The sequence below is a fragment of the Symphalangus syndactylus genome, chromosome 21 (assembly GCF_028878055.3).
Source record: "Symphalangus syndactylus isolate Jambi chromosome 21, NHGRI_mSymSyn1-v2.1_pri, whole genome shotgun sequence".
NCBI lineage: Eukaryota > Metazoa > Chordata > Mammalia > Primates > Hylobatidae > Symphalangus > Symphalangus syndactylus.
This window is the reverse complement of record NC_072443.2, coordinates 56234890-56261068: the sequence shown is the minus strand read 5'-3', so window position 1 is coordinate 56261068 and position 26179 is coordinate 56234890. Positions and strand designations below refer to the sequence as shown.

At 39.3% G+C, this 26179-nt stretch overlaps 1 protein-coding gene and 1 pseudogene across 1 annotated transcript in view; one reads left to right on the top strand and one right to left on the bottom strand.

Moving 5' to 3' along the window:
* The first annotated feature begins 4186 nt into the window (after positions 1 to 4186).
* The window catches only part of PPARG (peroxisome proliferator activated receptor gamma), a 189552-nt gene continuing 167559 nt past the window's right edge, over positions 4187 to 26179 (top strand). The window contains exon 1 of the mRNA XM_055259414.2: positions 4187 to 6909. The gene's annotated coding sequence lies outside the window, so the exon portion shown is untranslated. The remainder of the gene's footprint in view (positions 6910 to 26179) is intronic.
* Positions 8400 to 9587, bottom strand: LOC129471113 (glutathione S-transferase Mu 5-like; annotated as a pseudogene).

The following is a 26179-nucleotide window of genomic DNA, read 5'->3' as shown; positions in this document are numbered from 1 at the left end:
AGAAATAAAGGACATCCAAATTAGGAAGAAAAAAATGAAATTATCTATTTGTTGATTACCTAATCTGATATATAGAAAACCTAAAGACTCTACAAAAAAAAACTGTTATAACTGATGAATTCTGCAAATTGCGAGATGTAAACTCAACATACAAAAATCAGTAATATTTTTATACACAAACAATGAATTATTCAAAAAATAGGAAAACAATCCTATTTACAATAAAATTTTTTAAATAGGATAAAATACTTAGGAGTAAATTTAATCAATGAGGCAAAAGACCTGTACCCTAAAAACTATAAAACATTGAGGAAAGAAATCAAAGATGAGACAAATAAATGGGATGATACCCTGTATTCATGAATTGGAAGAATTAATATTGTTAAAATATCCACACTACCCAAAGCAATGTACAGATTCAATGCAATTTCTATCAAAATTCCAATGTCATTTTTCACAGAAATAGAAAAACAATCCAAAAATTTGTATGGAACTGCAAAGGACCCCTAATATCCAAAGCCACCTTGAGCAAAAAGAACAAATCTGAAGGCATCACTTTACCTTATTTCAAAATGTGTTACAAAACTATAGTAATCAAAACAGCATGGTAATGGCATAAAAATAGATACATAAATCAATGGAACAGAATAGAAAGTCCGGAAATAAATCCATGCATATATGGTCAACCGGCTTTTGACAAAGGTGCCAAGAACACACAATGAGGAAAAGACAGTCTCTTCAGTAAATGGGGTTTGGAAAACTGGATATCCACATACAAAAGGATGAAAATGGGCCCTTATCTCACAGTATATACAAAAAACCAATTCAAAATAGATTAAAGACTTAAATGTAAGACCTGAAACTGTAAATCTATTGGGAGAAAACACAAAGGTAAACCTCCATGATATTGGTTTGAGCAACAATTTCTTGGGTAGGATTCCAAACTACAGGCAACAAAAACAAAAATAGACAAATGGGATTGCACCAAACTAAAAAGTTCCTGCATAGCAAAAGAAACAACAGAGTGAAAAGAAAGTCCACAGAATGGGATAAAATATTTGCAAACTATACATCCGATAAGGGGCTAATATCCAATATATACGAGTAACTCAAACAACTCAATAGCTAGAAAACAAATAATCCAATTTGAAAATGGGAGAAACACCTGAACAGACATTTCTCAAAAGAAGACATACAAATGGCCAACAGGTTCATAAAAAAATGCTCAACATCACTAATCATTAGGGAAATGCAAATTAAAACCACAATGAGCTATCACTTCAAACCTGCTAAAATGGCTATTATCAAAAAAAACGAAAGGTAAGTGTTGGTGAGGACATAGATAAATAGGAACCCTGGTACACTGTTGGTGGGAGTGTAAATTAGTATAGCCATATGAAAAACAGTATAGAGATTCCTCAGAAAATTAAAAACTGAATTACCATATGATACAGCAATCTACTGTGGGTATAGGGGATTGAAATAATTATTTCAAAGAAGTATCTATACCCTATGTTTTTTGCAGCATTATTCACAATAGCCAAGATACAGAATTAACGTAAGTATTCATCAGCAAATGAATGAATAAATAAAATGTGGTATGTATACCCAGTGGAATGCTATTCAGGCTTTAAAAAGAAGGAAATTCTGTATAAAAACTCGGATGAACCTGGAGGACATTTTGCTAAGTGAAATAAGCCAGACACAGAAAGATAAATACTGCATGATTACACTTATATGTAGAATCTAAAAAAGTCTAACTCACAGTAGTAGAATGTAGAATGGTGGGTTACCTCAACCATGGATTGGATAAAGAAAATGTGGTCACATACACCATGGAATGCTACACAGCCACACATACACACACACAAATCGTGTGCTTTGCAGCAGCATGGATGCAGCAAGAGGCCATTACCCTAAGCAAATTAACACAGGAACAGAAGACCAAATACCACATGTTCTCACAAGTGGGACCTAACTATTGGGTACTCACAGGCATAAAGATGGCAACAATAGACACTGGAGACTGCTAGGCAGAGGGAGGGAGCTAGGAGAGGAAAAGTGAACCATTGGGTACTATGCCTAGTACCTGGGTGAGGGGATTATCTGTACCCCAGACCTCAGCATCAAGCAATATACCAAGGTAACAAACCTGCACATGTACCCAATGAATCTAAAATAAAAGTTGAAAATACTTTAAAATAAATAAATAAATAGAAATTTTATTTCACCTATGTGTAAAATTAAATAAGGCTGTGTTTACATAACAAAGAAAATCCCGTTGAAAAAGATCTCATCTAACTATTTGATGCTGTTTAGAGTGAATGTTTCATTTCTAGTAATTCTTGTTTTTGCCATGATAGAGTCACGGATTTAGAAATTGGACCTTTTTAAGGAGTCTCATCAAAGAATAAAAGCGATTCTTCTTCACATTGTTCTCACATATTGCACAAAGCCTTAACCCTATGTCCAATTTTGTTCTTAGATTAAATAAATTAATTAAACTGTAATAAGAAAAGATGGATTACCAGGACTGGGGGTGAGGGGTGAATGGGGAAAGTTTAGACATGGGTCAAGTGGTACAAAGTTTCAGTCAAACGGGGAATAAGTTTTAGATATCTATTCTACAGCATAGTGGCCATAGTTAATAATAACATATTGTATATTTCAAAATTGCTAAAAGATTAGATTTTAAATGTTATCACCACAAACACACAAAAGATAAGTGATAGATATGTTAATTAGCTTGACTTAATCTTTCTACAATGTATGTATATCAAAATATCACATTGTATCCCATAAATATCTACAATTATTATTTGTCAATTAATAATAAAAAATTAGATATTATTTGCTTGTCAAATTGGCAGGTTTTTTTTAAATTTAATTTTAAATGTTGAGAAATGTGTAACGAGATACTCTGACACAAATAAACGTGGACACAACCCTGATGGAATATAATTTGAAAATTCTTAGAAAGAAAACTTTGAGGTTTTTGCTTTTTGACCCAGACATTCTACTGCAAGGAAACCATCCAAGGTAATAATCAGTGAAGAATATAAGTATTATGTAGAGGAGCACTTATTGCACTGTTATTCACAAGAAGAAAAAAATTAAAAACAACCCATTTTCAAATATAAGGGAATGTCTAAGTAAATTGCACTACTGAAGATGAAATGTCATATAATATTAAAATTGTGTTTTGGAAGAATTTTAGCAACATGGGAAAAGTAGAAGATGTACTGTTAAGTGATAGAAGCAGACCACTCTACATAAGTTAAATAATGATACATCATGTGCATAAAATAAATCTGGAAAGAAATACACCAAAATGTCATCAATGATACTATCTTGCTAATGGGATGATACGTGATATTTTTATTTTTCTTAAAATTTCTCGGCCAGGTGTGGTGGCTCACGCCTGTAATCCCAACACTTTGGGAGGCTGAGGCATGCAGATCACGAGGTCAGGAAATCGAGACCATCCTGGCTAACATGGTGAAACCCCATCTCTACTAAAAATACAAAAAATTAGCCGGGTGTGGTGGCAGGCGCCTGTAGTCCCAGCTACTCGGGAGGCTGAGACAGGAGAATGGCGTGAACCCAGGAGGCGGAGCTTGCAGTGAGCTGAGATAGCGCCACTGCATTCCGGCCTGGGCAAAAGAGTGAGACTCTATCTCAAAAAAAAAAAAAAAAAAGAAATTTTCTCCACATTTTCCAAGTGTTTTATAATAAGCATGCAGTATTTTATAATAAAGTATGTTATTTTATAATAAAGTGCATTATTTTATAATAAAGTATGTTAAAATGTGTATTATGTTTACATATGCTATACATAATATCTATGTATCCACAGTATGTCCTCAGCAGGATGAGGGCATGAGGACCTTATGTCATCCTTAAGATGACAGGTCAGGCCTTTCATGATATGTTTGCTGCTTACCTTTCTAGTTCGACAGCTTACTCTTCTCAGAAGTTTCCATTTCACTTAAGTCATGCTGAACGACTTGTAAGCTCCCCGCACACGCCATGTTTGTTCTTGTCTCAGCATCTCTACAGATGTTGTTGTTTTTTCTTCCTGGAATGCTCTGGGCTTGATTTCAGGACAAGTTCATTCCTTTGGAGAAAAGACTTGTAAGAACAAGAGAAGGGCCTCAGTTTCAGGGGTTCTGGGGTACAAGGCAAAACATCAAGACAGGGTGTCAGGCAGAGGGGAATAAGGTGGAACCCCAGTTATGAGAATCGAGTAACCAAGAAACACATTAAATTAGGTGCTAGAACAACTTGGTGCTGAGTCCTCTAATGCTAGACTAAAGCCCTTTGGCTCCCACTCCCTGAAGATATTACTGATGCCCATATTTTAATCTAAAAACAAAATCAAATTCTAAAGCTAAATAAAAAATGAATTGCAATTATTGTACCATAGTTCATCTTCATGAGAAGGAGTGAGGGAGAATTTGTTTTCTCCTTAACCCTTGCTGAATAATCATCTAGGTCAGCCTCTGTCAAGCTTCCTCTACACACGAGCTTCTCAACCTGTTTCACATCATAGAGTTGACAGAAGCGATATCTTTATGGCACACAGGGGTAAATACAAGAGGCCCCCGTGGACACAAATGATCAGCCTTGGTTCTCTATGGGCCCCAGTCCTGGCCAGCTTCCCTTAGGGCTAAAATGATCATTATCTCAACCTGCCTGAGACGCTTTCCCTGCACACCACCTCTGATCTACATCATTCCAGGCTGAGTTGAGTCTAGTCAGCTTGTAAATGTCCCCAGGAAAAGAGATTTCCTCCCTCTTCCTTAGGTAGTTTTTCTCCTTTGGCTGTTTCCTCAGATGTTGCCATCTGAATAGCAGCCAGAGATTCCTCCTTTCAAACCATATGCTAGTCTAGCCACCACTACCATTTTTAAGGACTTTATTTTAGTGTACACCCATGATTGCATTCTTTAAAGAAGCAATTTCCTGTCACTTTCTTTTGTACAATACCCTAATGTTATGCTGTACCTTAGATACAATGACCAGACCATGACTTGCATTTCAAAAGATTGCTTAATAAGTATATTTTCTATCAAGTGTCAGCAAAATTCTGTAAGTGGAGACAGAAGTAAATCAGTTAGCAATCAGCCAACAGCTATTTTATTCCGGTTGTGTGAGGGGCCCTATAATAGATCTTTCAGGAAGGAAAAAGGAACAAAAGAAAGAGAAGAGGTGAGGAGTTTATGTTGACCACTGTCTTCTGGTGTCTTATGATGCATCACAAACAGACTTATTTCCACTGTTCTTATTCTCTGCTAAAATACTATCCCTAAAAATGTGCCGCTTAATTTTGGTGATCATATTTCAAAGGAATAATAGATATGGAAAAAGGCAATTTTATAAAAGTACCATTAACTGTTAATTTTTAAGGGAACAATTAAAATGCTACCTATTGCAAATTGCTCAAGCTTAATTTCATTTCACCAAGGATAGGAAAATGATCAAATATTTTTTGATTTTTTAATCTTGCTGATTAGCTGAACTAGTTCCTACCATGAGCAGCTAATGGGAAGGGGTGGTATTCCAGACTATATAGATTCATTATTTGTTCCTGTCCCTCCCACTTCTCCAGTGTAGAAGTGTTGGTTCGTAAAGCTGTGAAATCATTTACATTTTCCTTTTACCTAATGCTTCCTTAAAATGGCACATGCATCCCTTGCTTTGGAAAGTGGTAGCTACTGTGCCTTTCTCTAGCTCCTATTTTCCTTATCAATAATACTTAGTTCCAGTAGCGATAGTGGGAGCCTTAGAGGAATTTCAACAAGAAGACTTAGGCAGAAACTACTCTTCATTTAAAAAAGTTTTACTTGTCAAATAAAGATTGAATATATTCAGCATGTCCAACATGATGATTTGATACACATACACACTGTATAATGATTACCACAATCAAATTAATGAATACGTCCATCACCAGCCATCCTGCACGGTGGATCCCCAGAACTTGTTCATTTTAGCACTGAAAGTTTGTACTTTGATCAACATCTCTCCAGTTCCCGTACCCCTGCCCCTGGCAACCACTGTTCTACCCTCTGCTCCTATGAGTTCAGCCTTTTTCAGATTTCATGTATGTATTAGTCCATTCTTGCACTGCTATAAAGAAATACCTAAAACTGGGTAATTTATAAAAAAAAAAAAAAGAGGTTTCATTGGCTCATGATTCTGCAGGCTCTACAGCAGGGGTGTCCAATCTTTTGGCTTCCCTGGTCCACATTGGAAGAATTGCCTTAGGCCACACATAAAATACACTAACACCAACTAACAATAGCTGATGAGCTAAAAAAAAAAAAAAAAAAAAAAAAAATTGCAAAAAAATCTCCTTATACTTATGTATGTGTCTGTGTGTGTGCGTGCGTGTGTGTGTGTATTATCTTAATTCTCAAAATATCCTTAAAAGGCAAACACAAGTATTAGTGTATTTGGCAGATGCAGAGATCAAAGTTCACACACAGTAACTACATCATGAAGCCAGGTGCCAAATGCTAGAGGCCACATTCTGAAACACCTCTCAGCTCCATCACACACTCAGATTATGTGCGTCGTCTCCTAGCTCAGAGAATACAGTTCAAACTCCTTAATTCAGTATATAAAGCTTTATAGCATGGCTTTGGTTTATGACTTTATTTTCATCACACTATTTGTTGGAGCTATTCACAATAACTTGTGCCATGCCTGAACGCATAGTATTTGTTTTTTGGAACATCTGTTAAACATGCAATACTTTACGGAACATATACATATCACTGTACTGCTCGATTAATTTTCTTTTTTTTTCCCAATAGGTTTTTGGGGAGCAGGTGCTGTTTGGTTACATGAATACACTCTTTAGTGGTGATTTCTGAGATTTTGGTGCACCCATCATCTGAGCAGGTACACTGTACCCAATGTGTAGTCTTTTACCCCTCACACCCTTTCCCCCAAGTCCCCAAAGTCCACTGTATCATTCTTATGCCTTTGCATCCTCATAGCTTAGCTCTCATGAGTGAGCACACAGGATGTTTGTTTTTCCATTCCTGAGTTACTTTACTTAGAATAATGGTCTCCAATTCCACCCAGGTTGCTGCGAATGCCATTATTTCATTCCTTTTTATGGCTGAGTAGTATTCTATGGTGTGTGTGTGTGTGTGTGTTTGTGTGTGTGTGTATATATACTATAATTTATTTATCCACTCGTTGTTCTTGCTGGAGTAAGATGGTATCACATTGTGGTTCTTATTTGCATTTCCCTGATCGTTAGTGATGTTGAGCAATTTTTCATGTTTGTTGGCCATTTGTATATCTTCTTTTGAGAATTGTCTATTCATGTCCTTAGCCTCCTTTTTTTTTTTTTTTCTTGAGACAGAGTCTCGCTCTGTCTCCCAGGCTGGAGTGCAGTGGCACGATCTCGGCTCACTGCAACCTCCGCCTCCTGGGTTCAAGTGATTCTTCTGCCTCAGCCTCCTGAGTAGCTTGGACTACAGGCGTGTGCCACCACGCCTGGCTAATTTTTTGTATTTTTAGTAGAGACGGGGTTTCACCGTGTTAGCCAGGATGGTCTTGATCTCCTGACCTTGTGATCCACCCGTCTTGGCCTCCCAAAGTGCTGGGATTACAGGCATGAGCCACTGCTCCCAGCCTAGCCCACTTTTTGATGGGATTTTTTTTTTTTTTTCTTGCTGATGTGTTTGAGCTCCTTGTAGATTCTGGATATTAGTTCTCTATCAGATGTATAGATTGCAAAGATTTTCTCCCACTCTGTGGGTTGTCTATTTATTCTGTTGACTGTTTCTTTTGCTGTGCAGAAGCTTTTTAGTTAATTAAGTTCCATCTATTTTTCTTTGTTTTTGTTGCATTTGCTTTTGGGTTCTTGGTTATGAAGTCTTTGCCTAAGCCAATGTCTAAGAGGGTTTTTCCGATGTTATCTTTTGGAGTTTTTATAGTTTTATGTCTTAGATTTAAGTCCCTGATCCATCTTGAGTTCAAAATCTCATAATATTTTAAGAAAGTTTACGAATTTGTGTTGGGCCACATTCAAAGCCATTCTGGGCCACATGTGGCCTGTGGGCCGTGGGTTGGACAAGCTTGCTCTACAGGAAGCATGGCTGGGGAGGCGTTAGAAAATTTACAATCATGGCAGAAGGTGAAGGGGAAACAGCATGTCTTCACATGGCCAGAGCAGGAGGAAGAGAGTGAAGGGGGAGGTACCACATACTTTTTTTTTTTTCATGGTTCAGGCTTTACTGGGCATCACACAGGGCTGGGGTAGGGACCCAGCAAAGGGAGCAGGACCTGCAGATCGTCTTTGAGGACAGTGCTGGGGAGCTCAGGGATCAGTCCACCTTCTCAAAGAAGAGACAAGCACTGATAGGAAAAGCAGTCAGGTTGGTGTTAGTGCAGGAAAAGGGAGATGTTAGGAGGGGGACTTTGATGGAGGAGAGTGGGGAGCTGAAGCTTTAAAGATCCTCGATGCGGGGAGGGATCATGTTAGCAGAAAGGAAGCCAATGAGGCCTTGGGGAAAAGAAGAGAGTGGAAACAACGAAAAAGGAAGAAGGCTGGTCCAGGGAGTCGAGCTGTTCTCCAGTGTTCTCCAGGCTCCCAGGCAGCAGGGTCGGCTCCTCCCTCCCATCTTCTGGCATCGCGGAGCCCTATTTGCTGTTCCACGTAGCTGACTTCCCAAAGGACCTCGGAGGCATTGGCTGGACTTCATGTAGGCAGAGATCTTCTTCAAACCCTCAATTCGGGAGATGAAGTCCTTCAAGTTTGGGAAGGCGTCCAGGCAGCTGGGGTCAAATATACAGTTCAGGTCAAGGATGTCATAGGCAAGGAAATCCACAAAGGTGATCTTGTCTCCTGCAAACCATGGCCACTTCCCCAGAAACTGTGAGTAGAGCTTTAGCTTTTCAGGGAGTTCCTCCAGGTACTTTGGCTTCAGTTTCTCGAATTCTGGGATATAGCAGATCATGGCCAGCTGCATCAGGTTGTCTACAGTCTGGTTCTCTGAACTGTCCACACAAATCTTCTCCTCTTCTGTCTCCTCACACAGGTTGTTCTTGCGGGCAATGTGGCACAGGATGTCATTGCTCTGGGTGATCTTGTGAGCCCCATCAAACAAGTAGGGCAGATTGGGAAAGTCCAGGCCCAGCTTGAATTTTTCATTCAGCTACTGGCTTCTGTCATAGTCAGGAGAGTCCCCCATCGTGTACTTCTTTTCCTTGTAGCTTTAGTCTGTGTATTCAAGGAGCAGGTGGATGGCATGTGCCAGCCCGTGAATGTCCCCATACCCCAGTGTCATGGGCATGGTTCTCGTTGGTGCAGATTCTGCAGACCGGTGCTACACACTTTTAAACAACCAGATCTCATGAGAACTCACTCACTATCACGAGAACAGCAAGGGGGAAATCCGCCCCCATGATAAGTCACCTCCTGCCAGCGCCCGCCCCTAACACTGGGGATTACAATTCAACATGAGATTTGGGCAGGGACACAAATCCATACCATATCAACGTATAAATGAGATCATACAATATTTGTCCTTCTGTGCCTGGCTTATTTCACTCAGCATAATGTCCTCCAGGTTCATCTGTGTTGTTCCAAATGGCAGGATTTCCTTGCTTTTTATGGCTGAATAACTTTCCATTGTATGTATGTACCGCATCTGTGAGGCTGGCTATTATCAAAAAGACGAGAGATAACAACTATTGGCAAAGGGGCAGAGAAAAGGGAACCATTGTACACTGTTGGTGGAAATGTAAATTGGTATACCCATATGGAAAATAGTATTATGATTCCTTTAAAAATTAAAAATGGAACTACCATATGATCCAGCAGTCCCACTGCTGGGTACATATACAACAGGAATGAAATTAGTAGGTTGAAGTCCTATCTGCACTCTCATGTTGATTGCAGCATTAGTCATAATAGCCAAGATATGGAGCCAAGACTGACCTAAGTGTCTGTCTATGGAGGAATGGATAAAGAAAATGTGGTACAAACAACTTACTCTTTGTGCACCTTGAAGAACATCTAGACTTAGGACAGACAACTTTCCTATCATAACTTTTTAACAGAAACTAGTAATATATGGGATCTGTATTTTTTTCAGTACAGATAAGCTATGTTATTCACCTTAGGCTTACAGGATGGGATGTGTAGACAGGCTTTTAGAAGCTGTTTTCTTTCATCTTAGTCAACATGCTTGCAGTGTAGGTACTTGCCCACAGATTAGAGGGGCCTTTTATGGATTTATAGGACAATTGGCTAAATTTTCTTAGCCAGTATGGAGAACTGAAGCAGGGACAGCCCACAGCCTAGTCAGCTATGTTTTGGTTTTTGGTGTTTGGTTTTTTGACACAGAGTTTCACTCTCTTTGGCCAGGCTGGAGTGCACTGGCGTGATCTCGGCTCATTGCAGCCTCCACTTCCTGGGTTCAAGCTATTCTCCTGCCTCAGCCTCCTGAGTAGCTGGGATTACAGGTGCCCGCCACCACACCTGGCTAATTATTTTCGTATTTTTAGTAGAGATGGGGTGTCACCATGTTGGGCAGGCTGTTCTCAAACTCCTGGCCTCAAGTGATCCACCCACCTCAGCCTCCCAAAGTGCTGGGATTACAGGCATGCGCCACCACGCCCGGCTGTTTTTTATTATTTTTAATAATAGCTCAAGTATATCCAGTAATTCTTATTCTAGGTGTTTAGCCAAGAGAAATGCAAACATGCCCATGTAAAAACTTGTACCTGAATGTGCCTACCAATCTTATTCATAGAAGCCAAAAAGCGGACACAACCCAAATGTCCAGCAGTGGATGTATCAGTAAACAAAATGCCGTCTATCCATACAATAAAATATTACCCAGCAATAAAAAAGAATGAAATACTAAAACATATTACAACATGGATGAGCCTCAAAAACATTATGCTAAGTGAGAGAAGCCAGTCACAAAACACCACATACTGTATGATCCCTTTGGGATGAAATGTCCAGAATAGGCAAATCTGTAGAGACAGAAAGTAGATTCGTGGTAGCCATGGGCTGGGGGAGGCAAGGAGGGGAGGGAAAAGGGGAATGACTGTTAATGGGTATGGGGTTTCTTTTTGGGGTGATGAAAATGTTTTAAAATGGATCCTGGTGATGCTTGCACAGTTCTGAATATACTGAAAGCCACAGAATTGCACACTATAAACAGGTGCATTATATAACATATGCATTGTATCTCAGTAAAGCTGATGTTTAAAAAATAGCTCAATCATAATTTCTCACTCAGGTGTGGGTTAGGAATATGACTTCCTTTCAAAGAGTACAGTGTGGAAAGAGGGGAAAAAAAAGAATAACTTTATCCTGGAGAAAGCTGACAAATACTCCCTCAGCAAGGTGGTCAAGGCTGACATGATGTGATAAGGACAGCGCTTACCTCTGTGGTCTCCCTCCCCCAAACCCACAACCCCAGTCGAACCATGAGAGACACCAGACAAACCCCAACTGAAGGACTTTCTATAACATACCCAGCCAGTCCTCTGCAAAACTGTCAAGGTCATCAAGAACCAAGAAAGCCTAAGAAACTCACAACCAAGAGGAGTCCAAGGCAACAGGATGGCTAAGTGAAATGCAGCACCCTGGATGGGATCCTGGGACAGAAACAGGATACGAGGGAAATACTGGGGACATCTGAATGAAACATGGGCTCTAATAATAATCTATACCAACATGGGTCCATTAATTGTGACAAATGTATCATACTAATAATGGGAAACTAGGATTTGCCTAACTTCTTTGTGTCTCTTTCCTCATCTCCAAAGTAGGGGTATGAATGGTACCTACATCAGTGGTTTGTGGGGTGTAAGTGATTTAAGCCATTATATAATGTTGAACAGTGCCTGATAGTAAGTGCTCAATACATGTTAGCTACCATTACTATAGTTATTCATAATTTCAGACATTTTGTTTTAAAATGAGAGAGAGAGGTTAAGAAAAAATCTACTTAGTGCAACCATAAAGCTAACTCTTTTAAAAGAGGTTCAGAAGTGCTGCCCTTGCCTGATGTTTATTAAGTAAACACTTTTTTCAGAGGGAGGTGATAGAGAATTGAATACATAGGTACCTTTTTCTCTTAAGCCATCTACTTTTAAGATAAAGTTGGAAGGAAGTGGAATAAAGTATATACACCCAAGGGGTAAAATGTAATGGGAATACTTTATATACTGCATAAGGGAGGAGAAATAGCAAGGAAACTGTACATAGTTAGTCCCCAAATGAAAAACACCCAGCTCGGCCGGGCGCGGTGGCTCACGCCTGTAATCCCAGCACTTTGGGAGGCCGAGGCAGGCAGATCACGAGGTCAGGAGATCAAGACCATCCTGGTTAACACGGTGAAACCCCATCTCTACTAAAAATACAAAAAAATTAGCCAGGCGTGGTGGTGGGAGCCTGTAGTCCCAGCTACTTGGGAGGCTGAGGCAGGAGAACGGCGTGAACCTGCGAGACAGAGCTTGCAGTGAGCCGAGATTGCGCCACTGTACTCCAGCCTGGGCGACAGAGCTAGACTCCATCTCAAAAAAAAAAAACAAACACCCAGCTCACAAATATCACACATGTATGTATACACACACAAATATTATAAATATAGTGAATTACAAAATACACAGTGCCTGGTTAAATTTGAATTGCAGATAAACAGCAAGTACATTTTTTTAGTATAAATTTGTCTCAAATATTGCATGAGACATACACTAAACAATGATTTATCTGAAATTCAAATTTAACTAGGCATCCTGTATTTTTATTTGCTAAAGTTGGCAACCCTGCTGAAAGAGCAATATGCATTTCAGGTGTGGTGCGGTGGCTCAGGCCTATAATCCCAACACTTTGGGAGGCCAAGGCAGGCAGATCATTTGAGGTCAGGAGTTCAAGACTAGCCTGGCCAACATGGCGAAACCCCATCTCTACTAAAAATACAAAAATTAGCTGAGCGTGGTGGCAGACGGCTGTAATCCCAGCTACTGAGGAACCTGAGGTACGAGAATCACTTGAACCCAGGAGGCAGAGGCTGCAGTGAGCCGAGTTTGTGCCACTACACTCTAGCCTGGGACAGAGTGAGACTCCATCTCAAACAAAAATACAAATGATCATTATGCATTTCAATGTTTATTATGTTTTCTTTCTAAGATAATCATGAGGCAGGGCGCGGTGGCTCACGCCTGTAATCACAGCACTTTGAGACGCCAAGGAGGGTGGATGACTTAAGCCCAGGAGTTCGCGACCAGCCTGGGCAACATGGTGAAACCTCATCTCTACAAAAAATACAAAAAAAAAAATACAAAAATTAGCTGTGTGTGGTGGCACATACCTGAAGTCCCAGCTACTTGGGAAGCTGAGGTGGGAGGATCACCTGAACCCGGGAGGCAGAGGCTGCAGTGAGTCACTGCACTCCAGCTTGGGTGACAGAGTGAGACCTTGCCTCAAAAAAAAAAAAAAAAGAGATAATCATAAGAAACTTAGAAAACTGATCAGAAGTCCCTCTGAATGTCTCATGCATTTGCTAAGCAGCAATTCTATAAGCTGCAGTGATGCTGCTGTGTTTCCGTCGAAGGTCACCAACTTGTTGGAAAAAAAATTAGAAGTTGCAACAATTAATCTTTAAAGAAATTAATTTATCAAATCACCTTTTCTATTTAAATTCAAGAATGAAAATGTTTTATATTATAATTTTGAAGTTTCAGTGAGAAAAAAAAGGAGAAAATGTTAGTGAATGAAAGAGAAGCAGAGAAGAAGAACGGCACATGTGGAGATGCAGAGAGGCAAGGGACAGAGACGGAGAAAGGCAGACGGGAATGAGCGGGGAGCAAACAGAGGAGAGAGTAGGACAAAGGCAGCCAGGCACAGGAGGCTCTGGGGTGAACTGCTGTGCAGAGGCTGTGGTCTCAACAAGCCGAGAGAGCACATCGGGGCAGTTGGGGTGCACTGGTCCTCGGAGCCAAGTCAATGTCACCCTAAGGACTAGAAGAAATCAAGCTAAGGGTTGGATGTAGGGTATCCTATATACCCTGCTGCTAAAGAACCTTTTGCTTTAAGCTGAAATGAGAATATTAGAAATGAAGAAAGGAAGGAGTGAGGGAGGGAAAAGGGGAAAAGGAAGGCAGGAAGAAAAGGTGTCCAGCTTTCTTTTTAGTTGTGTGTAATAATTTATCTAACTCAATGGGAGGGACCTTAAAAAATAACAGTCTTTTTTTAATGTGCCTTCCAGCTTTCTTTATTTTTAATTTTTGTGGGTACACAGTAGGTGCATATATTTATGGCACATATGAGATGTTTTGATACAGGCATGGGCCCTGTGAAATAAAAACATCACGGAGAATGGGGTAACCATCTCCTCCAGCAATACAATGGACCATCTTGAGTTTGGCTTGGGAATTAAACAAATCTCTCTCTCTCTCTCTCTCTCTCTCTCATACACACACACCCCATGATTAGACTCTACATGTTTGACCCTGACTCAGTTGTTTCCTTTCCAGCATCCTTGAACCTGGCAAAGTGGCAAAGGTGGGGAAGAGCTGAGTCACCAAAGATAAAGTATAATTCAAGTAATCCATCAGTAAATCATAAAGATTTAGTTGTATGTTAAATTGTTACTAGGCCCAAAGAGTCAGACTTTGAGAAAAGATTTTGAGCTGTTATACTTTGGATCATTCAGAAAATGAAAAATGGTAGTATTTTACTCAGGAAATTTCACTTCTACTATGTGAGTCTTTTTAAAGCACATGGATGTGGAAATTTTAGAGGAAAACGTCCTTATATATCATTGAAATGAAATGTAAGTGTGCTTCTTGTTAAGGTGTGCACATATCAAAAGTCTTTGTTGTATAGGCCCTCGTTCTCTGAGGAGAAAATGCCTAATATTAACAAACAAGGATGGTGAGAATAGTATTTGGGGTTGTTTAATTTAGAAAGAAGGCTGGATAATAGCCAACAGATTTCTTGGCTTTAAATAAGACCCTGGTGACATGTTTCATTTTGATTTCTGAGATTAATTAATTATGGGAAAAATCTTAGAATTTATTTAAAGGGTCACATGGGAAAAGTCATGCAGCAGGAGAGAGGTTTGGTCTGAGATGGAGGAGGAGTTCCAAGATAGGATGACTGGCATGTGGAAAATTACTGAGAAACAAATAATGGCTAATGTTCATGTTTTCTAAATTAGAAAGGAGAAATTATTTTTGATACCACAGTAGAGACTGTTAGAACCTTTACGCAATTTTGTGGGGCGGGGGGCGGGGGAAGAACTTGGTGTACACAGAATGGGAAACTTTCCAAATTATCCAGTGTTGCGTCTCTAGTATCTAGCACAATGCTTGAGATATAGATTTTCTACTGAAACGTTGGATGACACAATCCATTTTTTGCATATGGATTGTGGGATCCAACATTTAAGTAGAAGGGTGAATTCAAGAGCAGTTGCACATTCTGATAAATGGAGAAACTGTAAGATTAAAAAGAAGGTTCCGGCTGGGCGCGGTGGCTTATGCCTGGAATCCTAGCACTTTGCGGGGCAGAGGCGGGCGGATCACCTGAGATTAGGGGTTCGAGACCAGCCTGTCCAACATGGAGAAACCCCATCTCTACTAAAAAAGAAATACAAAAACTAGCCGGCCTGGTGGCATGTGCCTGTAATCCCATAATCCCAGCTACTTGGGAGGCTGAGGCAGGAGAATTGCTTGAACTCGGGAGGCGGAGGTTGCAGTGAGCTGAGATCGGGCCATTGCACTCCAGCCTGAGCAACAGAGTGAGACTCTGTCTCAAAAAAAAAAAAAGAAGGTTCATTGGAGAAAGAAATACAGACCATTTTATTAGACTGGAACTGGCTTCAGCAATTTAGGTTCTTTAAGCATCTGCTAAGGTTACTGCAAAAAGGCCTGAGTGTAGCCAAAGCAACAGATTTTAAAGGAACATACAATGCACCTGTTGAAATTGAAGACGCCAAGGTGAAGATTTATTTTTGGTCTCTTTCAATCTATGTCTGACAATAGTTTCACATAGTATGCTTTTCAATTTTTTTTGGTAAACTGCAGAGTATTTGGGGGGAGTCTTTCTGCTGTAGAATATAATCCCCAGAAACAAACACAGTGGAGAAAAAATAAAAAGAAAAAAACATAAGCAAAAGATTCCATCTAGAGAGCTCAATTTTAGCTTGTTCTGTCTTCAATCCACTTTCCTCACTGATCTAAGGTCTTCTGCAAAGATAAGAAAATTAATGGCAAAGTCACATGTGCCATCACATACTCATGCTTCTATTCTCTACTTCCCCATTTATCTCGTCTCTCATCTCCCCTGTCAGAATTCTTTCACAGCTTCTGATTATTTTTTAAAAGCCACGTTAACAATTTGTTCCACATATTAACTACTTTCACTGGAAAAAAATCTTTAGCCATGATTTAATTCTTTTTTTTTTCACCAAGTGCCCCTTGCCTAATCTGCCTGCAACTCCAGATTTTGCAGCTTTCCACACACATTGCTTCACATTTTCTCTGAAAAAGATGACTTTTTTAGCATTGCCATTATGTAAATGTTACTCTTCTTACAGAAAATTCTGCTGAAGCTAAATTCCTCCCCACCAAGCACATCAGTTTAGGTAAACAAATCCTTAAATACACTATGTTCTTTCTCTGTTTGGTACAAGTAATCATCTGAAAAAAATTAATCAAGTGATTCTCAAAACTCACAAAGTAAATAGCCAGAGTTTAATTCAATACCATCAAGTTTTCAGTTACAGCGCTCGCTCGTATTCTGCAATGCCTTCTCTTCCACTTAAAACTGCTCAGTGGAGTCAAACTCTGAAAAGTAATAGCTGCTTCTTAATAATAGTTACTGTCCCACAAATTCTATCATATTCATGCCAAGAATAAAACTTACACTTTTCTGCATAGGAGTAAGTGGAAAATGGACTTTAATTCCTTTTCCCAATTTAGGATGAATATTTATTCAGTAGCTACGTTGTTTTGGCGCTGTGTTGGGATACAGGTGCAGTTCCTTTCTAGATTCCACATTGTCTGGAATGTTCCATGTGTTGATCCAAAATATACTTTATGTTCCGCAAATGAGAGGAAGAGCTTGGAGGCCTGGATTCTTTTACAACAGTAGTTTTTAAACAATTATTTGAAACAATTCAGTGTTTTGCATATTTTATACATTTTCATGACCCCTGAGATACTTTTCCCCATATTTGACTTTTACTATTTTGATAACTGTTAATGTAATACATAAATCCCTGAAAAATGCAGAAAATAGCGAGAAAAGAAAAATCACCAGTACTCTGTCCCCCAGAGATAAGACCTTTTCAATGATTCGGAGTATCTGTCTTCAAGTTTTTAGTCAATTTTAACTTTTTTGAAAGTTAGTTTTGCAACCTGCTTTTTAAATAATATTTTGCACGTCCTCCATTTTCAACTGCCTAGGGTGGGAAAACAATTTTGTTAGCTACTATTTCTCATCAAAAATAGTCCAGGATTTGATTATGTGAACTTGTGGGGATGGGGGACATTCCAGGAACAGAAATATCAGTTGCGGCATAGAGGAGAGAAGAGGATCCAAGAGTGCGGCAGTCTAAGGACAATCGCTGCACATTGACAGTCCCCCAAATCCATAACACAGAGCTCAAATTGCTTTGGGTTTCTGCAGATTTTTGAAGTTACTTAAATAAATTTCACCCTACTCACCCTTATAAATCCTTTCCAGTTTTTTTTTTTTCAGTCTGAATGGTTAATTATTGGCTTGTAAGTGCTCAGAGAAGTATTAGAGTATAAGAAATATTCACTGGTATTAGTGTTTTAGATTTCAATAATCAGCAATAATTCTTAAATATTTTCCAAATATCTTTTTGGTTTGAATAAAATCATGGCACGTAAATTTTTGCCCTCAAAATATACTAACTCAATAATAGTGATCAAGGCCTGAGATATTATAAAAGTATTGTTCTTTTACATATGATGCATTTAGGATCCTGAAGCTATTATATTTCAATGCTTAATTAGTCATTTCCAAAGATAAGCATTCACTTTGTCTCAAAATGAAACAAACACGAAGTCTTAATTAAGATTTAAGTTGGGTGAGGTATTACAGGATCTCAGGTTTGTTATTTTTTTCTAACACACAGGACTCATTTTAGATGGGTTTTGAGCTAACATATTTATGACTTCCATTGGGATGCAAAATAGTATGTTTTTGTTTTTCTTTGGTTTTGTTTTTAACAATCAATTCCCTGCACTAATGGTCTGGATGAATTCAACGTTGAAATGTCCTTCATATTTTTCAGTTAAATTGATCAAAATGACATGTTGCTCTTTGCTGTTTGTTTGTTTTTTGGCCACTGCACATTAGCTAATTCTTTAAACTAGGAATTTTTTTTCGCAAGGATCTAGTAAAAGAGAGAAGGGAACATTTGTTGTTAAATATAACAGAATAAATTATAATTGTATGTTTGTAGGTAACTTGTAGATATGTACTGCAATTTCCTAATAAATATTACTTCATTTCTCAGGCAATTCACTATAGAAATTATGCACTCTCCCACAATACAAAAAAACTAATGTCACAAAGGTGAATTCTAAGATACATATTGACAATAAAGAGCCGTAAGCACACGGTGGGCAAAAGTCCTAGCAAACTTGAAAAATATTTAACTGAACAATAATGGAGCAATGCCAGATGCTAAAAGTCACCAAAGATAATTTTAATTGTTGTAGATATAATGGTGTTCAATGACAGCTGTTTTGGAACAAAAAGGTTATTTCCTGAAAATTTCAGTAAGTTTTCTCCTAAAATAAACTCTCATTGATTGTTAAAATTACCAATTGTCCTTAATGGCAAATAGACACTAAAGTTGGCTAATAACTTTAAATATGGAGTCATTCCTACGTGTTGATTTGTAAACACTATCTGGAGGAAAAATTAAAAAGACATAATGTAGCTGAGGGTTATTTCTCCCTATGGAGATATCACAGGACTCTTATGTAAGAGAAGTCGTTGAAAAAATATCTAAAGCAAAAACTACTTACGGACCGAATGTCGCAACTTTCCCACTAAGCACAGCTTCCTCTCTCCTTTCCCCTCTCTTTTTTTGGAAATGACAAGAATAAGCTTTTTTAAAAACTAAATTTTGTGAAATTATAAATTTAAAAAATTAATTATTTAACAGAAGAGATGTCACATTAGTAAATAAAGGTGTATTTTGTCTGCTGGCCTAGTAGTACTAGAATAAAAACTGCTTTAGATGTTGTGTTTATTTATACATTACAAGCCTATTTTTAAGTTTGTTTGACCCAAGGTTATAATTGTATATGTTACACTTAAGTAAAAGTAATGTGGGGAAATGTAAAGATAAAGAAGGCAGAGTTTCTGTTCTCAAGCCAAGACACATGCTGATTCCATTCATTATTAATTCATTGTATTTCATTTTTCTCTAATTAAGAAAACTAATATATATTCATTATTTTTAAAATTGGAAAGTTCAGAAAAAGATAAAGAATAAAGAATCACTTGAATATGCACCATCACCCGGAGATAACCACTGTTAAAACATAAACTTATGGTTTTCCTCTATACATGTGCATGTACAAATATATCTTTTTTTTTTTTTTTTTGAGACAGAGTCTCGCTCTGTTGCCCAGGCTGGAGTGCAGTGGTGTGATCTCAGCTCACTGCAAACTCTGCCTCCCAGGTTCAAGTGATTCTCCTACCTCAGCCTCTCGAGTAGCTGGAACTACAGGCACGCACCACCATGCTAATTTTTGTATTTTTAGTAGAGATGGGGTTTCACCATGTTGGCCAGGATGGTCTCGATCTCTTGACCTCGTGATCCACCTGCCTCAGCTTTGGCTCGCTGCAACTTCCGCCTCCCATGTTCAAGTGATTCTACTGCCTCAGCCTCCCGAGTAGCTGGGATTACAGGCATGCGCCACCACGCCCTGTTAATTTTTTTTGTATTTTTAGTAGAGATGGGGTTTCTCCATGTTGGTCAGGCTGGTCTCAAACTCCCAACCTTAGGTGATCCACCCGCGTCAGCCTCCTAAAGTGCTGGGATTACAGGCTTGAGCCACTGCACCTGGCCAAATATATCTTTAAACAAGAAGTAGATAGTGGGGTTTTTTTGTTTTTGTTTTGTTTTGTTTTGTTTTTAGATTTTAGTTATCAGTTTAACAATGATCAGAAAAGAACTGACTTTCTTTTCTTTTCTTTTCTTTTTTTGAGACAGAGTTGCTCTGTCGCCCGGGCTGGAGTGCAATGGCACCATTTCGGCTCACTGCAACCTCTACCTGCCAGGTTCAAGTGATTCTCCTGCCTCAGCCTCCTGAGTACCTGGGATTACAGGCGCCTGCCACTACGCCCGGCTAATTTTTGTATTTTTAGTAGAGACAGGGTTTCATCATGTTGGTCAGGTTGGTCTCGAACTCCTGACCTTAGGTGATACACCCGCCTTGGCCTCCTAAAGTGCTGGGATTACAGGCATGAAACACTGCACCCAGCCAGAACTCACATTTTTTAAAGAACTCCCATTGTCCTTACGTACCACAAGAATTCCCATTTTCCTGAGATATTTAAGAATCTTTTTCTTTTATTTCATTCTAGTCCTGCCTTGTGGGATCCATAGCATTCAATCATATATGGTAACTAGGTAGCATTCCAGTATTTTCCACTTAAGTATTCCTTTTAAGATGCTTGGTTTTAAGCAAAACATTTATGTAAGGGCTTTTATATGTCAAAATAATGTATTAATATTAAATCTATGTTTTTAAAAGATTAAAGTGCAGAAAATTTCCATGAGGCTAAGTCTACTCAAACAAGTGATTAAACATGGAATTAAACATGGAATTAATCACTAGTGTCTGCCAATCAAATGTTTTAGAATTTAGTAGTTTTTGTTTCACTCTCATGTGTGGGATACATTCTAATGTTTTAATACATTTATTAATTTATTCTGTAGTAATACTACACTGACTTTAAAAAGCATACATCTATATGTTCTGACATGAATAGACCTTCTTAAGGAAAAAGTTTGCAGAAAAAAATGTATTTTGAACAATTTATGCTGAACAATAATAAAAGCACATATGCTAAATTACATATGTGTAGAAGTATACATATTTACTTCTGTTTGTGTGGAAATGCATAGAAAAGAGACTAGCAAGAAACACCTCAATTTGGGAAGGGAAGTGGAAGTGGGGAGGTTGTGAGGGGGAACCTGAGCAATTTATTCTAGAGATTTCTATATTCCTTTCTGCAAGAATATATTCATGCATTACTGATATCATCGCTTTTAAATGAAATAAACATTCTTTTCTACTTATATTGGTGCTACACTACTCTGAATTCTGGTCCCCATCTCTAAGAAAGTTGAGCACTCCCAGAAAAGATGTCTGCATTGCACTTTGCACTTTCCCCACATCCCTAGCATTAGTGCCTTGGCTCAGTAAGTCCCCCTCAGTAGCGCATGTCTTTCTTGAACCTATAAAATAATTACCTAGAGTGTGATTTAGAAGCCACTGCTCCACAGACCAGCAAAGCCATTATCTTGTGGAGGAGTCTACAAAGAGCTCTGGGTATGAATTTCATTGTAAGTCCTTATAATAAAGTTACAAACAAAAACTGGGATTAATTTTCTTTTCTAGTATGTTATTAGAAGTTCAGTTTAAATAAAGTTTAACCACACTTGGCACATAGTTTTCAAAAATAAGATCTGGGAGAACAGGAACTAGTAACTTCTAGTTCTGCTGCAGGATCAGCCAAGAGCTCTGCGATGGGCATCATTTTTTTCTATTGAAAAAAAAAAGAGGTCTCGCTGCTCTACTGAGAACAGCAACTGATGGAAAGGAAGAAGGTATTGGATTTTACAATGTGAACACAGGAAGGAAAAGTGTACGTGGAGCCCCTCCCCCAGCTGCTACTATTTGCCCTGAACCTAGATATAGGTAGGGCCTGGTTTGATGTGGTAAGTGTAGTTCCGAATTGTGGTTACACAAGAAATTCAGTCTGCTTCATTATGAATGATGTTCATCATATTAATGAATTCCTAAATGAGAAAAGGTGAGATGGACATTTTTTGCAGGTGATTTCTTTCCTAAAACACACTTACACAGTACCAAGCAGCTTCAGTTGTTCACACCGGTAGGTTTTTTTTTCAGATCTCTTGTGATCCAGCCCCAGAAGTGGAAGTGTGGCTAGACAGGCATCAGTCCCTTCATTCTGAAGACTTTTTCTTTTTTCCCTGGCTATCTTTCCTTAGTTGATCATCATGGGCAAGCCTCTGTCATCTTATTTCTTTTTTTTTTTTTTTTTGAGACAGAGTCTCGCTCTGTCGCCCAGGCTGGAGTGCGGTGGCACGATCTCAGCTCACTGCAAGCTCTGCCTCCCGAGTTCACGCCATTCTCCTACCTCAGCCTCCCAAGTAGCTGGGACTACAGGCGCCCGCCACCATGCCTGGCTAATTTTTTGTATTTTTAGTCGAGACGGGGTTTCACTGTGTTAGCCAGGATGGTCTCGATCTCCTGACCTCGTGATCTGCCCGCCTCGGCCTCCCAAAGTGCTTAGATTGTAAGCATGAGCCACGGCGCCCAGCCTCCACTGACAAAGATTTCTAAAGAGCAGGGGACACTCACTCTCTGTGCTTTCTCACCACTGTCGGTAACCAGCACATGACTGAGAGCCGGACTCACAAGTTAGGCTAAGCTGAGTAACAATCAGCGCTGTTGCAAACTAGTTGTACGACTCTGGTCAAGATCTTCTGTGCCTCAATTTATTCATCTGTAATCTAAGAATGATAATATTAATATTAATAATGCCTTCCCTCAAAGGACCATAGTGAAGATTAAATAGCACAGCAGTTTACAGTGTCTGGTACGTTCACAGTAGGTGCTTAATAAATGTTTCTGACTGGCGTGGCTTCTGCTGCTGTCTTGGTTCTCGTCAAAGTTCCCAGGCCTATCTTATTGGACTTCTCTCTGCCGTATGACAGTGTTGTCTGCTCTTTGCCTTTGACCTTCATCCTCCCAGGTCGTTCTCATTTTTCTTTTTTCTGCCCTTCTAGCTGATCCTTCTCAGATTCCACTACCCCTTAAAAGCTCACATTCCCCACAGAGGCCACCCCAGCTTGCCCTTCCTGGAGATCTCTTTCCCATCAACGGCTTCCATCGCTAGGCAGACAATGATGACCCCACATTGCACGTCCATCCCAGACCCCTTCCCGAAGTAACGAGCATGGATAATCATGGTCTGTGGACATCTTCACCTGGCTCTTCCCCACAAACACCAAAAACTTCACATGTCTCAAATTGAGCCCAATTGCTCATGTCGGAAACCTGAGGTCAACTTAGGCTGTCTAGTGCAAATGATTTTGTTTGTTTGCTTGTTTGTTTGTTTTTTAAAAGGCCTTGGACTCTACCTTCTAGGTTGTTTTTTTAAAAAAAAAAAAAGAGTCTCTCTCTGTTGCCCAGGCTGGAGCACAGTGGCACGATCACAGCTCACTGCAGCCTCGACCACTAGGGCTCAAGTGATCCTCCTGCCTCAGTCTCCCAAGTAGCTGGGACTACAGGTGCACACCACAATGCCCAGCTAACTTTTTAGATTTTTTGTAGAGACAAAGTCTCACTATGTTGTTACGGCTGGTCTCGAACTCCTGGGCTCAAGCCATTCTCTTGCTTCCCAAAGTGTTGAGATTACAGGCGTGATCCACCGCCCTTGGACCCCAAGTATTTCTGTATGGCTACATCCCACTCATCCTTCAAGATTAAGCTCAGGTATTTCTTATTTGGGAAGCCTTCCCATTAAACAACCTGGGTTAGGTTTCTCCCCTTCCTATGTAACTCCATGGCACCATGTTATTGCCATGTTTATTGCACTTTCTGCATTGTAATCTTTTTTTTTTTTTAACTTTTCTGCCTCCTCTACTGGACTATGAGCTCCCTAAAAGCAGTATCTTTTGCCTTTCACCCTAACACAGTACAGGGCAAAGAGGATGTGCTTAATAAGGATTTGAAAGTGAACCTGTACTTAGCTCGCCCTTCAAGCTTGATTAACTCCACTGCTCTCTCAGGCATACTGATGTCAGCCTAGAATTTAGCAAGATGAGGGACAGATAGTTCAATAACATTCTAAAGAATTTACAAAATAGTAAATCTGTTCCTAGATCATTAAGAGTTAACTGTGTACTAGAGTTCGAGGGAGCCTTGCCAAGTCAATAAATTACTTGCTGTTTACTGAATACCAACTGTTTCCCCACATGCTGAATATGTTTACTATTTCCATTGCTTGCATTTCTTACTGGCAGTAATTGGAATTAAACTTTTTTTTTTCGTGAGAAGGAAGAGATTCCTTTGGTAAGATATCATCTTAAATGATGGCTCTCAAATACTTGAAAATGCAATTTTTCTCTGTCTTAGAGTGTGGGATTTAGACTCCAATTTGCATGATAAAGAACATTAAAAATAACTAGCCTTGTATTGTGAGCTCTAACAAAATTTTTCAGTTTACTCGTTCTGACCTTCCCATTACGGCAGTGGCTCTCAAATTTTAATGTCTGTGAAAAGCACTTGAGTCAAAGAATGAGAGATGGAATTGGGAATGAAAATATCATGACTTTTTTGGAAATCTTTCAGTTGTTTACAAGGAAAAAATTGTTTACGAAAATTTATGTAGTTAAAATTGAAACTTAGGCCAAATGTGGTGGCTCACACCTGTAATCCCAGCACTTTGGGAGGCCAAGGCGGGTGGATCACCTGAGGTCAGGAGTTCGAGACCAGCCTGGCCAACATGGCGAAACCCCATCTCTACTAAAAATACAAAAATTAGCCAGGTGTGGTGGCAGGCACCTGTAATCCCAGCTACTAGGGAGGCTGAGGCAGGAGAATCACTTGAACCTGGAAGGCAGAGGCTGCAGTTAGCCAAGATCGTGCCACTGCACTCCAGCCTGAGCAAAAGGGCAAGACTCCGTCTCAAAAAAAAAAAAAAAAAAAAAAAAAAATCATAAAATATCACCCTAGATGCATCTTAAATTTCAGATTCATGGACTCAACCAGGTAGTTCTAATTAGTCCAGGAATCCTAGATCCCACCTTTCTGGGATTAGAAACAAACAAATAAACAAAACAATAACAATAACCAAACACTAAGTGTTTGACATGGATATGAGAACCGCTGATTATTGATTTTTTTCTTTTCCTTTTTTTTTTTTTTTTTTTTTTTGAGATGGAGTCTTGTTCTGTCGCCCAGGCTGGAGAGTGCAGTGGTGCAATCTTGGTTCACTGCAAGCTCCGCCTCCTGGATTCACGCCATTTTCTGGCTGATTATTGATTTTTAAGTGGAAACACTTTTAAGTGATCTTGAAAGTTATCAGTTTAAGAACAGATACTTCTTTCATAAACAAATTGACAAAATAGCAAAAAAAATTGCTGAAAAAAATTATCAGTTTAAAACACTACAAATAGTTAACACTGAAAGTTTTTAGTTTGCCAGAATTCTTAGATTTATCTTAGAAATAGTCCAAATTATATCAGTTTTTTTGTTTGTTTGTTTTTGTGACAGAGTCTCGCTGTGTCACCAGGCTGGAGTGCAGTGGCTCGATCTCGGCTCACTGCAACCTCCGCCTCCTGGGTTCAAGCGATTCTCCTGCCTCAGCCTGCCGAGTAGCTGGGACCATAGGCACGAGTCACCACGCCCAGCTAATTTTTGTATTTTTAGTAGAGATGGGGTTTCACCATGTTGGCCAGGATGGTCTCGATCTCTTGACCTCATGATCCGCCTGCCTCGGTCTCCCAAAGTACTGGGGTTACAGGTGTGAACCACTGCGCCCAGCCTATATTACATTTTTTACATTAGATTGTTTCCCTTCTAGAATGCCAGTTGAATAAAGGGCCTATTAAATTCTGTGGTTATTAGACAGTGTCTAATCTTTAGGCACCACAGATTAACAAGATTGTTCTTTATGAATTGATCCATTTATAAATATTCACTGAGTACCTACCATGTATCAGGCACACAAGCACTTTGTATGTAAAGTGCTGGGATTTGAGGAGTTCTTCCTGTTTGGAATAGAGTGTTATTTTGAACATAATAGTAATTCAATAAATGTGTGTTGAGTCACTGATTAAATTTAGCGTAGAAAATACTATTATTTGAGCTCTTTTGA